The 15392-nt window shown below is 47.3% G+C and overlaps 1 long non-coding RNA gene across 2 annotated transcripts in view; it reads left to right on the plus strand.

Moving 5' to 3' along the window:
* LOC138845302 (uncharacterized) overlaps positions 1 to 15392 on the plus strand; it is a 67960-nt gene that overhangs the window by 36969 nt on the left and 15599 nt on the right. The window contains exon 2 of one of the 2 annotated variants that reach the window (XR_011382260.1): positions 9853 to 9924. This is a non-coding gene — a long non-coding RNA (uncharacterized lncRNA). Of the gene's footprint in view, positions 1 to 9593; positions 9925 to 15392 lie in introns of those variants that run through there. The other variant, XR_011382259.1, reaches the window with a different exon arrangement.

Genomic DNA, 15392 nt, shown 5'->3' on the forward strand with positions numbered 1-15392 from the left:
CCTTCTGAGGACCCTATGCAAGGACTGAAGCCTTCACCTTGGATCTGGCCTGGAGAGGCCAGGTCTTCTGTTGGGTGTGTTACTGAGCAGGCCTGGGCTCATGGAGCTCAGGGAACTCAACCCCATCAGCACCAGTACTGAAGGAAGCCCTTGGATGTCAGCTTTGGCCTGAAGCTTCCTGTCAAATCCATCCTGAGATCTCAACCAGTAAGTGGTGGTCTGCATGTGAGATTCCTGGTTTGACGTGGATGGTGCTACAGTTCATTCTCACCTTCTAGAATAACAGAATTTTCTTTTTTTTTTTTTTAATTAAATTCAGAGTTACACAGAGAGACGGACAGACAGATCTCCCTAAATGGCTGCAAAGGTCAGGGCTTGGTCACACTGAAGCCAGGAGCCAGGAACTTCATCTGGGTCTCCCATGTGGGTACAGGGACCCAAACACCCTGACCATTTTCTGTTGCTTTTCCTAGGCCATTAGGGAGCTGGATCAGAAGTGGAGCAGCTGGGACACAAACCAGCACCCATATGGCTTGCCGGCACTGCAGGTGGTGGCTTTACTGGCTACACCACAGCGCTGGCCCTGTCAAGGGCCTTATTCCACTGCCTCACTAGGGAAACTTTGAGGCTAAGCTGGCAAAAATGCTTCCAGTACATTCACTTCTCAGTGTTAGAAGCTTCCGCTTAAAGTCATTTCTAAGTGTTACCAACTGTGGGGCATTGTTTGGAGCACTTGACAAACATCGTACCAGCTATTTCTTGAAGCAGTCCTGTGAAGCAGGCAATGCTAGCATCCCCGTTTATCAGATGAGGAAACAAGGCTCATGAGTTCAGGCTGATAAGTAGTTGCATCAGGTTTAGGAGCTTAGAGAAATCTAGCTTAAGCGCCTCTGCCTTGATGCCATGTATCTTTCTTAGCAATGAAATGGAATTGACTGGAAGGTGGAGCTGGGAGGGACTTTAGTTTTTATTGGTGAAGAAACTGAGACTCAGATTTCACAGTGGGTACGAGGTCACCCTATCCTGACATCGTGGGGCAGAAGTGGGCATCATGGCAGAGCTGAGCATTCCCTGTTGGCTGTCTTGACCCTGCTACATACTGGCTGCTTCTACGTCTTCAGGGAGATGGAGGGGCGCTGATGGTAGTGACCCTATCCATGTCCTAATGGTGCTAGCTCAGTGATTTTGGGTAATGTTGGAGTCTGGATGCCCCCAAAGACCTGGGCGTTGGGAACTTGTTCCCCAAAGCCTTATCTTAATGGTTAATGGATGAAAGGTGGCTATTTGATCTAATTAAGGCACCTGGGATGTGGGTGCAGTGGGAGGTCTTTCTTTCTCTGAGTTTTTGCCCTGGGAAGACTGTTCTGCAGGGAGGGTGGTTACGTAAGCCTAGCAAGCTTCCTGTCTCCCTCTGCTTCCTGGCTCACCCACTATCTTCCCTTCACCATGCTGCAGCCTTGCCCAACGCTTGAACCCACAGGGCCTTCTGACCTTGGACTGTGAACCTCCAAACTGGGAGCCAAAATAAACCTTCTCCCTCCTAAGGAGCTCCTCTCAGGCATTTTGGTTACAGTAACAAGAAGCTGAGTAATACAGGCAAGCTTCTTAACGTCTCTCTGCCTGTGTTTTCTCAGCTATAAACAGGAATGATAACAATATTCACCCTGTGGCCTTCTTGTGAAACTGAGATGAGATAGTCCTTATAGAATGCGCAACACAATAAACATTAGCTATTGTGTGGTTATTGCTTATAATAGTAAGAAATCAGAAATTTCCAGGAGTGAGCATCCGGCCCAGGGGTTAAGGTGCTGCTTGTGATGCCTGTATCCCGTGTTAAAGTCCCGACTCCACTCCAGGTTCTAGCTTGCTGCTAGTGCCGGCTTTGGGAGACAGTGATGGTGGCTCAAGTAGTTGGGTCCCTGCCACATCTGTGCAAGATTCAGGTTGAGTTCTTGGCTCCTGGCTTTGGCCCGGCCGATACTGGTAGTTGTGGGCATCTGGGGAGTGGACAGCAGATGGGAGACCTGTCTCTGTCTCTGTTTCTGCCTCTTACTTTTCAAATAAATAAATTTTTTAAAAGATGAGGTTAAATAGAAATGAGGTTAAAAAGACATTGGTTAAATAAACAAGCGTATGTGAATACACTGGCATACATGTGTGTTGAAATGTATATATGACTGCATAATTGAAATAGCTGTAACTCATTATATATACACTATATATAAGATGTAATGCAATGAATACAATAAGGTGCTATAAACCATAATTTGGCAGAATAAATACATGGGAAAATGCTCATAACTTAATATTTGGAGAAAAAATAGGTCACAAAACATCATAGATAGTATGATTCAAAATTTCAATTACACCCCCATATACATTTCTATCTATCAATCTAAAACTGTATCAAAATACTAATAATTATTCAGTTAATATCTTCTGGAGAGAGATTTATGGGTAGTTTTTACTTTTGGTTTTTATTTTCCCTCACAACTCCAATTTTCTGCAATAAATGAATGCTTTCAAAAGGTAAGCAGTGCCTAGAAATAAGAGTTTTGTCTCACCCGGTGTTTCCTTGATTTTCCATGGGGGCATTTATGGCTCTGAGTTCCCTTTCACACGCCCGTTCCCTATCTGCCAGCCCCGTCACAAGGGTGCCTGCTCAGGCCTGGAAATGTCCTTGAAGTCCTTCTGTCCTGGGCACGAGGTAGAAATGCTCTCCCAGGACCATGTGGCCCTGCAGCCTGGCGCCAGCGAGTACTCGGTTTGTCGGCTGGCCCTGTCCTGCTTGTTTTTTGATTTAATTATTTTCAAGGTGAACTCAAGTGTTCTCCCCTAGTTTTGTATTTTAATTCGGTTATTTGTTCTTGGTCCTGACAATCTTGTCTGGAGAGGCAAGCCCAGAGCTGGCACAGGTGCACAACCACAGGAGGTTTTGGGAAAGTGGCCCTGCCCCGAGAGTCTTAGATAGATCTACCCCACCACGTGGTGTGGGAGTGGGTTATGCTCCCTCCCCAAACTGACCTTAAAATTCATAAAAGTGTATCATCACAATACTCTGTTTCAATCAAAGGAAAAATGAAAGTTTTACATCATCCTTTAAGAAACAGCAAAAAAAAAAAAAAAAAAGAAAAGAAAAAAAAAGAAAATTCAGCTTACAAAACGGGACCTGCCCTCCTGACAGGAAACCCATAGCACTCAGTTCTAGAAGCAAAGGTCTGTGATTAGCTGATGCCACGTGCAGGGTCTGGGAGGCCAGGATAGGCTTTGCCCTGCACTTTCCCCGTGTGCTTGCCAGAGAGGGTGAAGGCCGACCTTTCCCATCCTTCAGACAGAAGCAGCTCCAGAGAAGTTTGCCCTGGACAGTATCAGCCACTCCTTATGCAGCAAGTCGTGGTGCGTTTGCTAGCGGGGTTTCTCTCTTTTCTCCAGCTTATTCAAGACTGTATTCCGAGGAGCTAGGAGGTGAGGAAAGCCAGTATTGGTCCTGCTGTCACAAATCACAGGTGTCCTTCCTATCCCAATGGCTGGAAACCTGAGGTCCAGACAGAGTCGTTAGGAGGACCGGCACTAAGAGTTGTGCTCCTGGACTGGGTGCAGTACTGTGCAGCCTTTCTACCCTGTGCCCTGATTCTTACAGCCCTGTGACGTAATGAGGAGCTTCTCTGTGTTTCAGATGAGGCATTGAGGCTCAGAGAAGTCATTTAGGCTCCCAGAGTCACACGGTCAACAGAGCTGAGACTTGCTCCCCACTCAGAGCTCAACGTGACCATAAACTAGGGATCTCTCCCTCCATATTGTGGTTCTTTCAATAGGCTCACAACTTCTCGGGATCTGGGACATAGGCGTTTGTAGTACCAAGTGCTTCACCCTGGGAACAATGACCTTGTAAAAAAAATTATTTTTATTAGGCAGAGTTAGACAGTGAGAGACAGAGAGAGACAGAGAGAAAGGTCTTCCTTCCGTTGGTTCACCCCCCAAATGGCTGCTACGGCCGGTGCTCTGTACCTATCCGAAGCCAGGAGCCAGGTGCTTCCTCCTGGTCTCCCATGCGGCTGCAGGGGCCCAAGCACTTGGGCCATCCTCCACTGCCTTCCCGGGCCACAGCAGAGAGCTGGACTGGAAGAGGAGCAGCCGGGACTAGAACCCAAAACCCATATGGGATGCCAGAGCTGCAGGCGGAGGATTAACCAAGTGAGCCAGGGCACCGGCCCTGACCTTGTAAATTAAGTGAGAAGGAATTGCTTTTGCTCACCTGCTCAGATGCTTTCTTGGGTGGAAATGAAAGGGGGAGTATGGGTGAGTGAAAAGCATAGGGACTTGGAGGGAGGGAGAGTGTCGGTGTGACAGTGTTCTGGAGCATTTTGTTAATATAGCACTTGAATTATTTTCATATTCTACTTTCCCACCTATTACAAAAACAAACAAACAAACAAAAAACTAACTATCCTCCCATGAGAAAGACTTCTGTCATTCCAGGCAGAATATAATTCGAGAACAGCCACAAATTACCTTGCTTTCCAGAACTTGTCCAGGGCCATTCTGATAGATGAGTAACATCTGTGGAATCAGAATTCTGATATCCCAGTTTTTTTTTTTTTTTTTTTTTAAAGATTCTTTTATTTGGCCGGTGCCGCGGCTCACTAGGCTAATCCTCCACCTTGCGGCGCTGGCACACTGGGTTCTAGTCCCGGTTGGGGCACCGGATTCTGTCCCAGTTGCCCCTCTTCCAGGCCAGCTCTCTGCTGTGGCCAGGGAGTGCAGTGGAGGATGGCCCAAGTGCTTGGGCCCTGCATCCCATGGGAGACCAGAATTAAGTACCTGGCTCCTGCCATCGGATCAGCGCGGTGCGCCGGCTGCAGCACGCCAGCCGTGGCAGCCATTGGAGGGTGAACCAACGTCAAAGGAAGACCTTTCTCTCTGTCTCTCTCTCTCACTGTCCACTCTGCCTGTCAAAAAAATTTAAAAAAAGATTCTTTTATTTATTTGAAAGTCAGAGTTATGCAGAAAGAGAAAGAGAGGCAGAGAGAGAAAAGCTTTCAATCTGCAGGTTCACTCCCCCAGTCGGCCACAAAACTGCTGGAGCTGTCCGCATCTGAAGCCAGGAGCCAGGAGCTTCCTCCAGGTCTTCCACATGGGTACAGGGGCCCAAGGACTTGGGCCATCTTCTACTGCTTTCCCAGGCCATAGCAGAGAGCTGTATCAGAAGTGGAGCAGCCAGGACCCGAACTGGCTCCCATTTGGGGTGCTGGCACTGCAGGCGGTGGCTTTACCTGCTATGCCACAGCACTGTCCTCCCCCCACCCCCCAGTTTTCAATTCCAAATTGTGTATCATTGCCACTTTTTTTTTTTTTGACAGGCAGAGTGGACAGTGAGAGAGAGAGACAGAGAGAAAGGTCTTCCTGTGCCGTTGGTTCACCCTCCAATGGCCGCTGCGGCCGGCGCACTGCGGCCACCGCACCTCGATGATCAGAAGCCAGGAGCCAGGTGCTTCTCCTGGTCTCCCATGGGGTGCAGGGCCCAAGCACTTGGGCCATCCTCCACTGCACTCCCAGTCCACAACAGAGAGCTGGCCTGGAAGAGGGGCAACTGGGACAGAATCCGGCGCCCTGACCGGGACTAGAACCCAGTGTGCCGGCACCGCAGGTGGAGGATTAGCCTATTGAGCCGTGGCGCCAGCCTCATTGCCACTTTTAAGATCTGGCCTTTTGAGTATTGATTCAAGGGGCAGTCCAGCTGGGAAGAAGGACTTGAGCCCCTAAGAAAAACCCAAAGATGTTAGACCAAGGAGATGAGTAGACCCAGCCTTCAAAGTCTGCACCCAGCACACTTCCTTCCCTTCCTTCATAAAACCACGGAGCAGATGGTTGTCCAGGAGGTGCTCACTCAGCACTGGTTGCTGTGTGAGTGAGCTTCTACGATGTGCTGGGGATTGGGTCTTAACACTGAGAATCTGCTGAGCGCTAGGGTCTCTGTGGCAGACAAATGAGCAAACAGCCTCCAAAACACTTGCATGCACCTTGAGGGGCTGTTGGGCTATTGTGATCATCGAAGTCACGGGTCCAGGGAAGGGCCTCCAAGCATACAGCGGAGCTCTTGTTGTCATGTTGCTCACAGCCTACTTGCTGCTTAACCCTTCCATGTCACAGCCCCTTTCATTTAAGGACTGATAGAGGTGTTAGTGAAATACAGTGTACTTCTTAGCACAATGCAGGGGTCTCAAAGATACACTTAGCACAAGCTCGGTCCCCCCTGTGGCCTTTGTCCAGGAGCAAGTGCAGATATCATACAAAATATGGCAATTTCAAGACCCCTGTGAGTGGGATAGCTGAGGAGGATCATGGGTATTTGGGGCAGGGAGGACACCTGGTGGGCTCAGGGGGTGCTCAGGTGGAAAGAGGCGGGGGCTGAGGCTGACTTCCTGCTGTTGGCTTCTGTGACCAGGATTCAGATGGAGTGAGCAGGACCCTGAGCAGGGTATGGTACAGGCAGTTGAATCTCTCCCCTAGCACCCAATAACCAACATCACTGGAAGGAATTGCAGAGTAGGGATGCAGAGGGACCTGGGTAGGGACCTGGGTAGGGACCTTGGCTGTACCAGTCACTGCCTTGCTGTCTTCAGGTCAGTTCCTTAATCTCCCTGGGCCCCTGTTTCCCCAAAGAGCTGTCAGAAAAGTTAGAAACAAGATGAGATACATGTGGGTGCTCAACAGTTAAGTCCTGCTAATGATTACCTCTTTAAGGAGAAGATATGGTAAAGGCCGGGGCAATGTTAGCTCCTCCAGTCTGGCCCATGTCTGCCCCACATGCTCAGGGCAGTGACTCATTCCTTCAAGTCCATTGCACCAAACCATTCTTGGAAGGGTGAAAGGGCAGTGCACCTGAAAACGCGAACTGTCCTTTTCCTCACCAGCAGAGGAATCAGCTTGAGCAAACTACTTAACGCCTGTTCCTCAGTTTCCTCTGCACGATGGGGGAATATACAAGTTAGCTACGGGGATAGTGAAACACTGAGAAACAGAAAGTCATTGTGAGTGATCCACAATGTGCCTGTTGACATCACGGTGGGCAGACCGAGCTGGACAGAAGCGTGTGGAGCAAGGCCAGGCAGCCTGGAGGTCCTCTCTGAAGGTGGAGATAGCACGTGAGAAGAGGTGGTCAGAGTGGACAATTTCCTATCGTCTCTGTCCCTGGGCTCACTGGAGTGAAGGGAGGAGGTGAATGTCGACCCAGAGCCTGCTGGTTTCATCCTCACGCAGCCCCTCACAGTCAGGTCTGTCCTGGGAGGTGACAGTAGGAGGCTTTATACAGGAAGTAGACAGAGAAGGCAGGTCAAGTGGAGGAGAGAAGGCAGCTTGGGGCTATTCCGGCATCCTACTTGCAGACTTAGCCTTTCATGGAGCTCTGATAGTCCAGAGCAAGAAAGGGGTACACAGAGACGGTCTAGATTGGGTTCTCTGTCAGGGTGGGTGGGAGTTTGATACAGCAGTGAAGTTGTTGCTTGGGATACCTGCATCCCACGTAAGAGTGCCAGGGTTTAAGTCTCAGCTCCTCCACTTCCAATCTAACTTCCTGCTCATGCACACCCTGGGTACAGCAGGTGTTAGCTCAAGTGCTTGGGTCCCTGCCACCTACGTGGGAAACCCAGATTGAGTTCCTGGCTCTTACCTTCAGCATGGCTGGAGCCAGGAAGTTGCAGGAATTTTGAGTAGTAAACCAATGGATGGAACATCTATCTCTCTCTGTCTCTCTGCTATTCAAATGAAAATGAAAATAAATAAAGAATTTTAATTTCTCTTTTAAAATGAAGAAATGGAGGCTTTTATAGTCCAAGACTCAACTAAACTCATGGCTACAAAGTGAAGGGGACAGGCTAGGATCAAGCTCTCTGAGTCCTAGGCTAGCCTGGCCTTTTACACCATAAATCCATGTTACTGTGTGTGCCTGTGTGTCTGACAAGGAAAGAGGAAAATCACTTTTGAGTTCATCACTCAGCTGAGAGGCTCAAAGGCCACGGAAAACATGCTGGAATTTTGAATGTCTCTGGAATGATCTTTGTGTAACACTGATAGATTGCCTTAATTGCCAGGACGTGGGTGGTGCTTGGGGAACTGAGTCAGGCCAGCTACAGAAAGCTTGATTTTCACATGAGCCCAGGATGTGTTGCTGCAACTGAACTTTGCCACTTGAGTGTCATCAGTTTTGACAGATGCCACCAGCCCTCAGAGCCTGAGTGAAACTTGGAACTGAAGCTGTGTCCTGAGAGGTCAGGGGAGTAAAGTGCAGTGCACATACACGGTGCTGTGGAGTGAGTTATGCCAAGTATTCATTCGGCGAACACCTGTGCAGTGTCTCCTCTTCCTCCAGGCTGGGCTCTGTCAGAGACCCGCCTATTGGAGGGAGATGGACCCCAACATTAGGAACTGTAGAGAAAAGCAAAGCAGTGGGATGTCCCCGTGAGTTCCAAGGGTGGGAAGCAGAGTTCAGAGTAGGCCCCACTGAGAAGATAAACAAGGGGTCTGCAAAAGTTCATGGAAAATGCTTATTATCAAAAAACTATACCTGGATTCCATTTTTTAACACCCAAATAAATTCTTTTAATTCTACTTTCCATGAACTTTTTGAAGCATTCTTTATCTATGAACACATACAATATGAGCTCCCTCTTCATAACAAGTTTTAAGCAGTATTGGCTGTAGGCACAATGCTGCACATTGTACATAATTAGAACTAAGTTCTGTACACTTGAAACTTTATGCCCATTGAACAGTTCCCTTGCCCTAGAACTTGGAAATTCTTGTTCTACTCTGTTTCCACAAGTCTGATGATTTTAGATACTTCATAGAAGTGGAGTCATGCATTGTTCGTCCTCCAGATCTGCTTATTTCACTAAGCATAATGTACTGCAGGTTCATCCATGTGTTGCGTGTGGTACAAGCTCCTTCCTGTTTAAGGATGAATGCTATTCTGTTATATGTGTGTCCTGTAGTTTATTTATCCATTCACCCACTGAGAGACTTCTGGGTTGCTTGTGTATCTCAGCTACTGTGAATAATGATGTGATGAACATGGATATACAGATATCTCTTTAAGATTCTGATTTCGATTGTTTTGGATGAATAGTTAGAAGTGAGATTGTTGAATCATGTAGCAGTTCTCCATTTAATTTTCTGAGAAATCTGCATGTTGTTTCCATAACAACAGCCCCATTAACAACCCCACCAACAATGGACAAAGGTCCCAATCTCTCCATATCTTCACCAATACTTACCTTTTGTTTTTTTGATAAGAGTCATACCAACAAGCATTAGACAATGTCTCATTGTAGTTTTGGATGGCATTTTCTTGCTTACTGTGTTGAATACCTTTCCATATACCTGTTGGCCAGTTATGGGTCATCTTTGGAGAAATGCCTTTTCAAGTCCTTTGCCCATTTCTAATGGACTTATTTGTGATTCTTTTTTTTTTTTTTTTTTTTTTTTTTTTTTTTTTTTTCTAGTTGGGGGGAAGGGAGAACAAGACATTTGAGCAAAGAGTTGAAGGAGGTTAAAGAGCCAGCCAGGGAGGAGGAGTTGTTTCTGGCAGAGGGAACTGGAAGCACCACATTCTACAGGCAGGGGTCTGCCTGGGGAGAGGGAACAGTGGCACAGGGGCCAGTGTGTCTGGACCTGAGAGTTTCAGAGAAGTTGTGGGACATGAGCTCTTCATGGTCCTGGGGAGCTCATCACAGTCCTGGGCAGCAGAGCTGAGGCAGAAGTGGTCTCATACCAGACGTGGTTTGAAGGTGACATCACAACAACTCCTCCATCACAGTTTTAGCAAATGTGTGATGTGTGTGCTCTGCCTTCCAGGTAAACACAGCACGACTTTGAAGCACTCACCATGACGACACAGCAATAAGTAACGAACAAGGCCAGAGACAGGTGAGTACCCAAGAGGGGAGCAAATTCCCAGGGGAAGTCCCTCTTGTCCTAGCTCTTAGAGTGAATGACTTTGCTGCTTTGGTGTTGGAAATGGGTTTTCAGAATGAATATGATTTCTGAAGTCTTTTTATTGTTCTGATAGTAAAAATAACACGTTTATTATAAAAATGTAAGATACAGAGCAACACAAAGATAAAAAGACCAACAATAATCCCACTCCCTGATATAATCAGTATTTTGGTATTTTTCTAGTTCCCTTCCCCTATATGCACAGATGCACACTACATAAAATTTGAACCACACTGTTTCATGGTTTGGTTTACATTATCATTTTTCATTGAACAAACTTGGAACTTTTTCTAAAATTGTAAAATCTTTGACATGCTAATTTTTTATTGCCTAGCATTCAATTATGTTGTACTAGCAGCAACTCAATAATCTTCCATTGTTGAAAATTTATTGTTTTTATTTACTGACTGTTACATAGCCCTACATTGCCATTCAAAAGGCTCGCCTTATTGGGCATTCTTTTTCATAAATCTTTGTCCACATTTCTATTTGTATCTTGATAATAAATGATTGAGCTAGAGTTACTAGATCCAAAGCTATGTTATAAAGTTTTTGAATGTATTGAGTCTATTAATCAATTGTCTCAAAAGTTCGCAACCATATATGTACCCAAAAGAAATCTAGGGACAGACTGGTTTCACTATACCTGAATTAATAATGGCCATTGTTCTTTAAAAAGTCATTTCCAGTTTGGAAGGTTTAAAACAAATGTCACTTTTATTCCTGTATCAGGTAGCTTTCACTGTAACAGATCACTTCCCCTCCTTCAAACAGTAGCTCATAAAAAAATCTGTGAGGGCTGGTGCCGTGGTGTAGCAGGTAAAGCCCACCACTTGTGATACTGGCAACCCATATGGGTGCCAGTTTGTGTCCTGGCTGCTCCACTTCCAATCCAGCTCTCTGCTAATGGCCTGGGAAAAGCAGGAGAAGATGGTCCAAGTGCTTGGGCCCCTGCCACTGACGTGGGAGACCCGGATGAAGCTCCTGGCTCCTAGCTTTGGCTTGGCCCAGCATTGGCCATTGTGGCCATCTGGGGAGTGAGCCAGTGGATGGAGGAGCTCTCTCTCTCTCTCTGTCTCTCTTTGTTTTGCAACTCTGACCTTCAAACAAATAAATTAATAAAAAAAAATCCAACTATTTGTTTAGTGAATAATCAGTAGGTAGGCGATTTGGGATGAACTCAGTGCTGGTTTTGACTAGGGTCCATCACATATCTGTGATGAGCTGCCACCCACTAACAGGCTCTACTTTTGGGGACTTTGTTGCTTATTTTCAGTTGGGGCAGGAAAATGTGTGATGGGATAATATTCCTCTCATCATCTAACAAACTGGCCTGGGCCTCTTCACGTGGTTTGGGGGAGGGGGTGGGTTCTGGGCACAGCAAGAAAGGACAAACCCAATGCATAAGCACTCCTCAAGCCTTGGCTTGTGTCATTCTTGCTGACATCCCATTGGCCAAATCAAGTCACATGACTAAACTGACTCAGCATGGGAGCATGCTCAGTCACATGGCAAGGAATATGGCTAGGGCGAGGGAAAGACTGTATTTGTTCCAGACAACATAGAATGCTACCAAACACTGCCAAGCGATGATTGTGTGCCAGACATCTTCGCACATTCTCTCATTGAATCCTCATGACTGTCCTTGGACTAGGTGCTGTTGTGACTGTCAGAGGACTGTTGAGGACTGTGTCAGTTGGAGTTCAGTCATGAAGCAGGAGCAGTAGGGGACATAGATTAAGACATTTCTTGCAGGGACTTGGCTGCATGCCATCCTGAAGGCTGGCCTAGCAAGCCCAGAATCTGCAGGGCAGGCTGTCTGGAAGGGCAGGTGGGGATGTCAGGTCCAGGCCTGGGTCACAGCCCACAGGTGGGATTTCCTGCACTCCCAGGGAAGCCTTGGCTCCTCTCCGAGGCTCTTAGCTGATTGGATGACGCCCACCAAGATTATGCAGGCAGATCTCCCTGTCTTAAACCCAAGTGATTGTGGAGTACATCACTACCTCGCAGCCAGCGTGGCACGTGAAAGACCATCACAAAGACTCGAGAAGCGTCCGTAACTTCCCCCAAACCACACAGCCGTGCAAATGGTCGAGCTGGGACTAAAATGAAACTCGGGTATTAGAGGTCTCGTTATTAACAACTACACTCTTCTTTGAGTGTGGTTTGCCCTTCTCTTTTTAAAGATTCATTTGTTGATTTATTTGAAGGGTAGAGTGATAGGAAGAGGTGGGAAGAGGTAGATAGGAGAGAGAGAGAGAAAGAAAGAGAGAGAGAATTTTTTTGTCTGCAAGCAGGGCTTTGCGTACCAGGCTGGAGCCAGGAACTCCACTGGTCTCCCCTCCCACGTGGGTGGCAGGGATTGAAGTGAAGCGCTTGGGCCATCTTCTGCTGCCTTCGCTGGCCCATCAGCAGGAAGCCGTACAGAAGCAGAGTACTGGGACTTGCACCAGCACTTGCACGTGGGAGCAGGTGTCCCAGCAGAGGTTTAGCCTGCTGTACCACAGCACTAGCCCCTGAATTGCATTTTTGAATGGTGAATGATATGGTATATATGTATACATATATTGAACAAGTATGTACTTTTTCCTTTGTAAATTTTTCATCTCCACTGTGGAGCGGGGGTTAGTGTCTTACCAAGTGGAGATGTGAGAGCCCTGGCGAAGAGGCAGAAAACGTTTTTAAACACAGATGTGGAATCTAAGGGGTTGCAAGGGTGTATTGCTTTTCTGTTGCTGCTGTAACAACGTAATCACTCATTGGTGATCTGAAACCACACAGACTTGTTATCTGCCAGCTCCAGACATCAGAAGTACAAAGCCAGCCCCAGGGGGCTAAAACCCAGCTATCAATAGGGCTGTGATGATTGTGGAGGCTCTTGCGTTTTCTCTCTCTTATCTTTTCCAGATTCCAGTGGCTGCCCACATGCCTTGGATCTGAGCCTTGCCTCACTCTGAGCTCTGCCTCTGTGGTCACATCCCCTTCTCTGCCTTTTCTCTTTCCCTCTTGCAAGGACCCCCATCATTATATTGAGTCAACCGGATAATCAGGCTAACGTTCCTGTTTTAAATCCTTGACTTGGCCAAATGTGAAAAGTCCCTTTTCCCATCTGAGGTTACAGATTCGCATGTTCCAACAGTTAGGACATGGACGTCTTTGGGGGCCATGGTGTGAGTGACCTACTTTATTAGGTCTTTCTGTACTGCAGGGGGGGAGATGGTGCTGCCACACTTTGGAAGAGGTGGCTTGGGATAGATACAGAGTCTTTGAGTACCTTCCAAAGGGCACTGAGATCCCTGATCCACCCCTACTTGTATGGCCCTGGATGCCTCTTCTCTACTCTCAACTTGCTATTTAATACTGTTCTCACCTTGCCTGTGATCAGTGGTTTCTGTGGGCTGTTACTTGTGGGGCTGTTGGAAGTCAATGAATCTCTGCATAAGCTAATCACAGCAACTCTCAGGATGTGCCATTTTCTAAGCACAAGGAGAGTCTGCAGTGATGACTAGCAAATGATCGGCATTCCAAAATATTCACTGAATTCATGACAGTTATTTGTCAGTCTATATATTCTGGTAATACAAAGCTTCTAACATATTTACAGATTTATTTATTTATTTGAAAGATAGAATTACAGAGAGAGGTAGAGCCAGAGAGAGATCGTCCATCTTCTGGTTCACTCCCCAGATGGCCGCAATGGCCGGAGCTGCACTGATCCAAAGCCAGGAGCCAGGAGCTTCTTCTGGGTCTCCCATGTGGGTGCAGGGGCCCAAGGACTTGGGGCATCTTCTACTGATTTCCCAGGCCATAGCAGAGAGATGGATCAGAAAAGGAGCAGCCGGGACTAGAACTAGTGCCCATATGGGATGCTGGCACCTCAGGCCAGGGCTTTAACCCGCTACACCACAGGGCCAGTCCCCACAACTTTATTTTTTAAAGGGGGCTTGAAAACACTGGGGTGGACAGATCTTCCAAGCAAGCAGGTTCTTTAGTATTAAGGAAGAATGGAGAGAACTGCTCTTTTACAAAAGGGTAGAGGCAGAGGTGAGCTGTCTTCTCAGAAGGTCGTCTGGAGGTGGTGTGGGTCATGGATTGAGCGATGCTTGTCAGCTGGTGACCCATCAGAGACACTGGGAAGATGCTGAAGTCAGGGGCCCATGCCCACACCTCCTAATGTAATTGGTCTCTGGTGCATCTGGGTGTGGGACATGGTAAAAGCCCCTGCTGATCCTCACGCGCATCACAGTTAGAGATCCAGTGGTTTGAAGTGGCATTGGACTCATCAAGAGGCTAAGATGGGTACCTGAGAAATGGCACAGTCTTGACTTCCTTCAGGTAAAATGGAAGGGCTTACAAGTGAGCTCAGCTGAAACCAGAAGAAAATATCAACAGCATTCAGTGTTGCTAAGGCTTTAAAGAGCAGACATAGGGCTGGCACTGTGGCATAGTGGGTAAAGCTGCTGCCTGCAGTGCCAGTATCCCATATGGGCGCCGGTTTGAGTCCTGGGTGCTCCACTTCCGATCCAGCTCTCTGCTATGGCCTGGGAAAGCAGTAGAAGATGGGCCAAGTGCTTGGGCCCTGCACCTGCGTGGGAGACCCGGAAGAAGCTCCTGCCTCTGACATTGGATTGGCCCAGCTCTGGCTGTTGCGACCATCTGGGGAGTGAACCAGCAGATGGAAGACCTCTCTCTCTCTCTCTCTGTGCCTCTCCTTCTCTCTCTAACTCTGACTTTCAAGTAAATAAATAAATCTTTTAAAAAAATCAGATTGTATTTCCTATGGGAATAAAGATTTTGTGAAACTTTTAGTTAAGCACGCGTGTGGGGAGTTAGCATTGCGATGCAGCAGGTTAAGCTGCCAATTGTGGTGCCAACATCCCGTGTCCGAGTGCTGATTTGAGTCCCAGCCTCTCTACTTCCAATCCAGCTTCCTGCTAATGCACCTGGGAAGGCCCATGTGTTTGGGTCCCTGACAACCATTTGGAAGATCAGGATGGAGCTCCTGGATCCTGGCTTCAGCCTGGCCCAGCCCTGTCTGTTGTGGGAGAGTAAACCAGTGGATGGAGGATATTCTCTCTTTCTCTCTCTCTTTCTTTCAAATAAATGAATAAATAAGTCTTAAAAAATAAATGTGTTGTGTGATTTGAGTCCCCATGTAAAATACATTTCATAATGCATCATCAAACAAGTTAGAGAAATGCTAGGTGCACTTTTGTTATGAGGTTGTTATGAGGTTGAGCCCCTGTCTTGCCTACTGACTCCTCCTTACATAACTTCTCTAAGCTGTCCCTTGCCTTTGACAGAAGAGTGTTTCTTGTGTTATTGTGCAAGCAGAGAATGAAGTAATGCATGGGAACGTTGCTGCTAAGCTGTCTGCCACCCACAAAGACTTTGTCATG

Source organism: Oryctolagus cuniculus, chromosome 15 (assembly GCF_964237555.1).
Source record: "Oryctolagus cuniculus chromosome 15, mOryCun1.1, whole genome shotgun sequence".
Lineage (NCBI taxonomy): Eukaryota > Metazoa > Chordata > Mammalia > Lagomorpha > Leporidae > Oryctolagus > Oryctolagus cuniculus.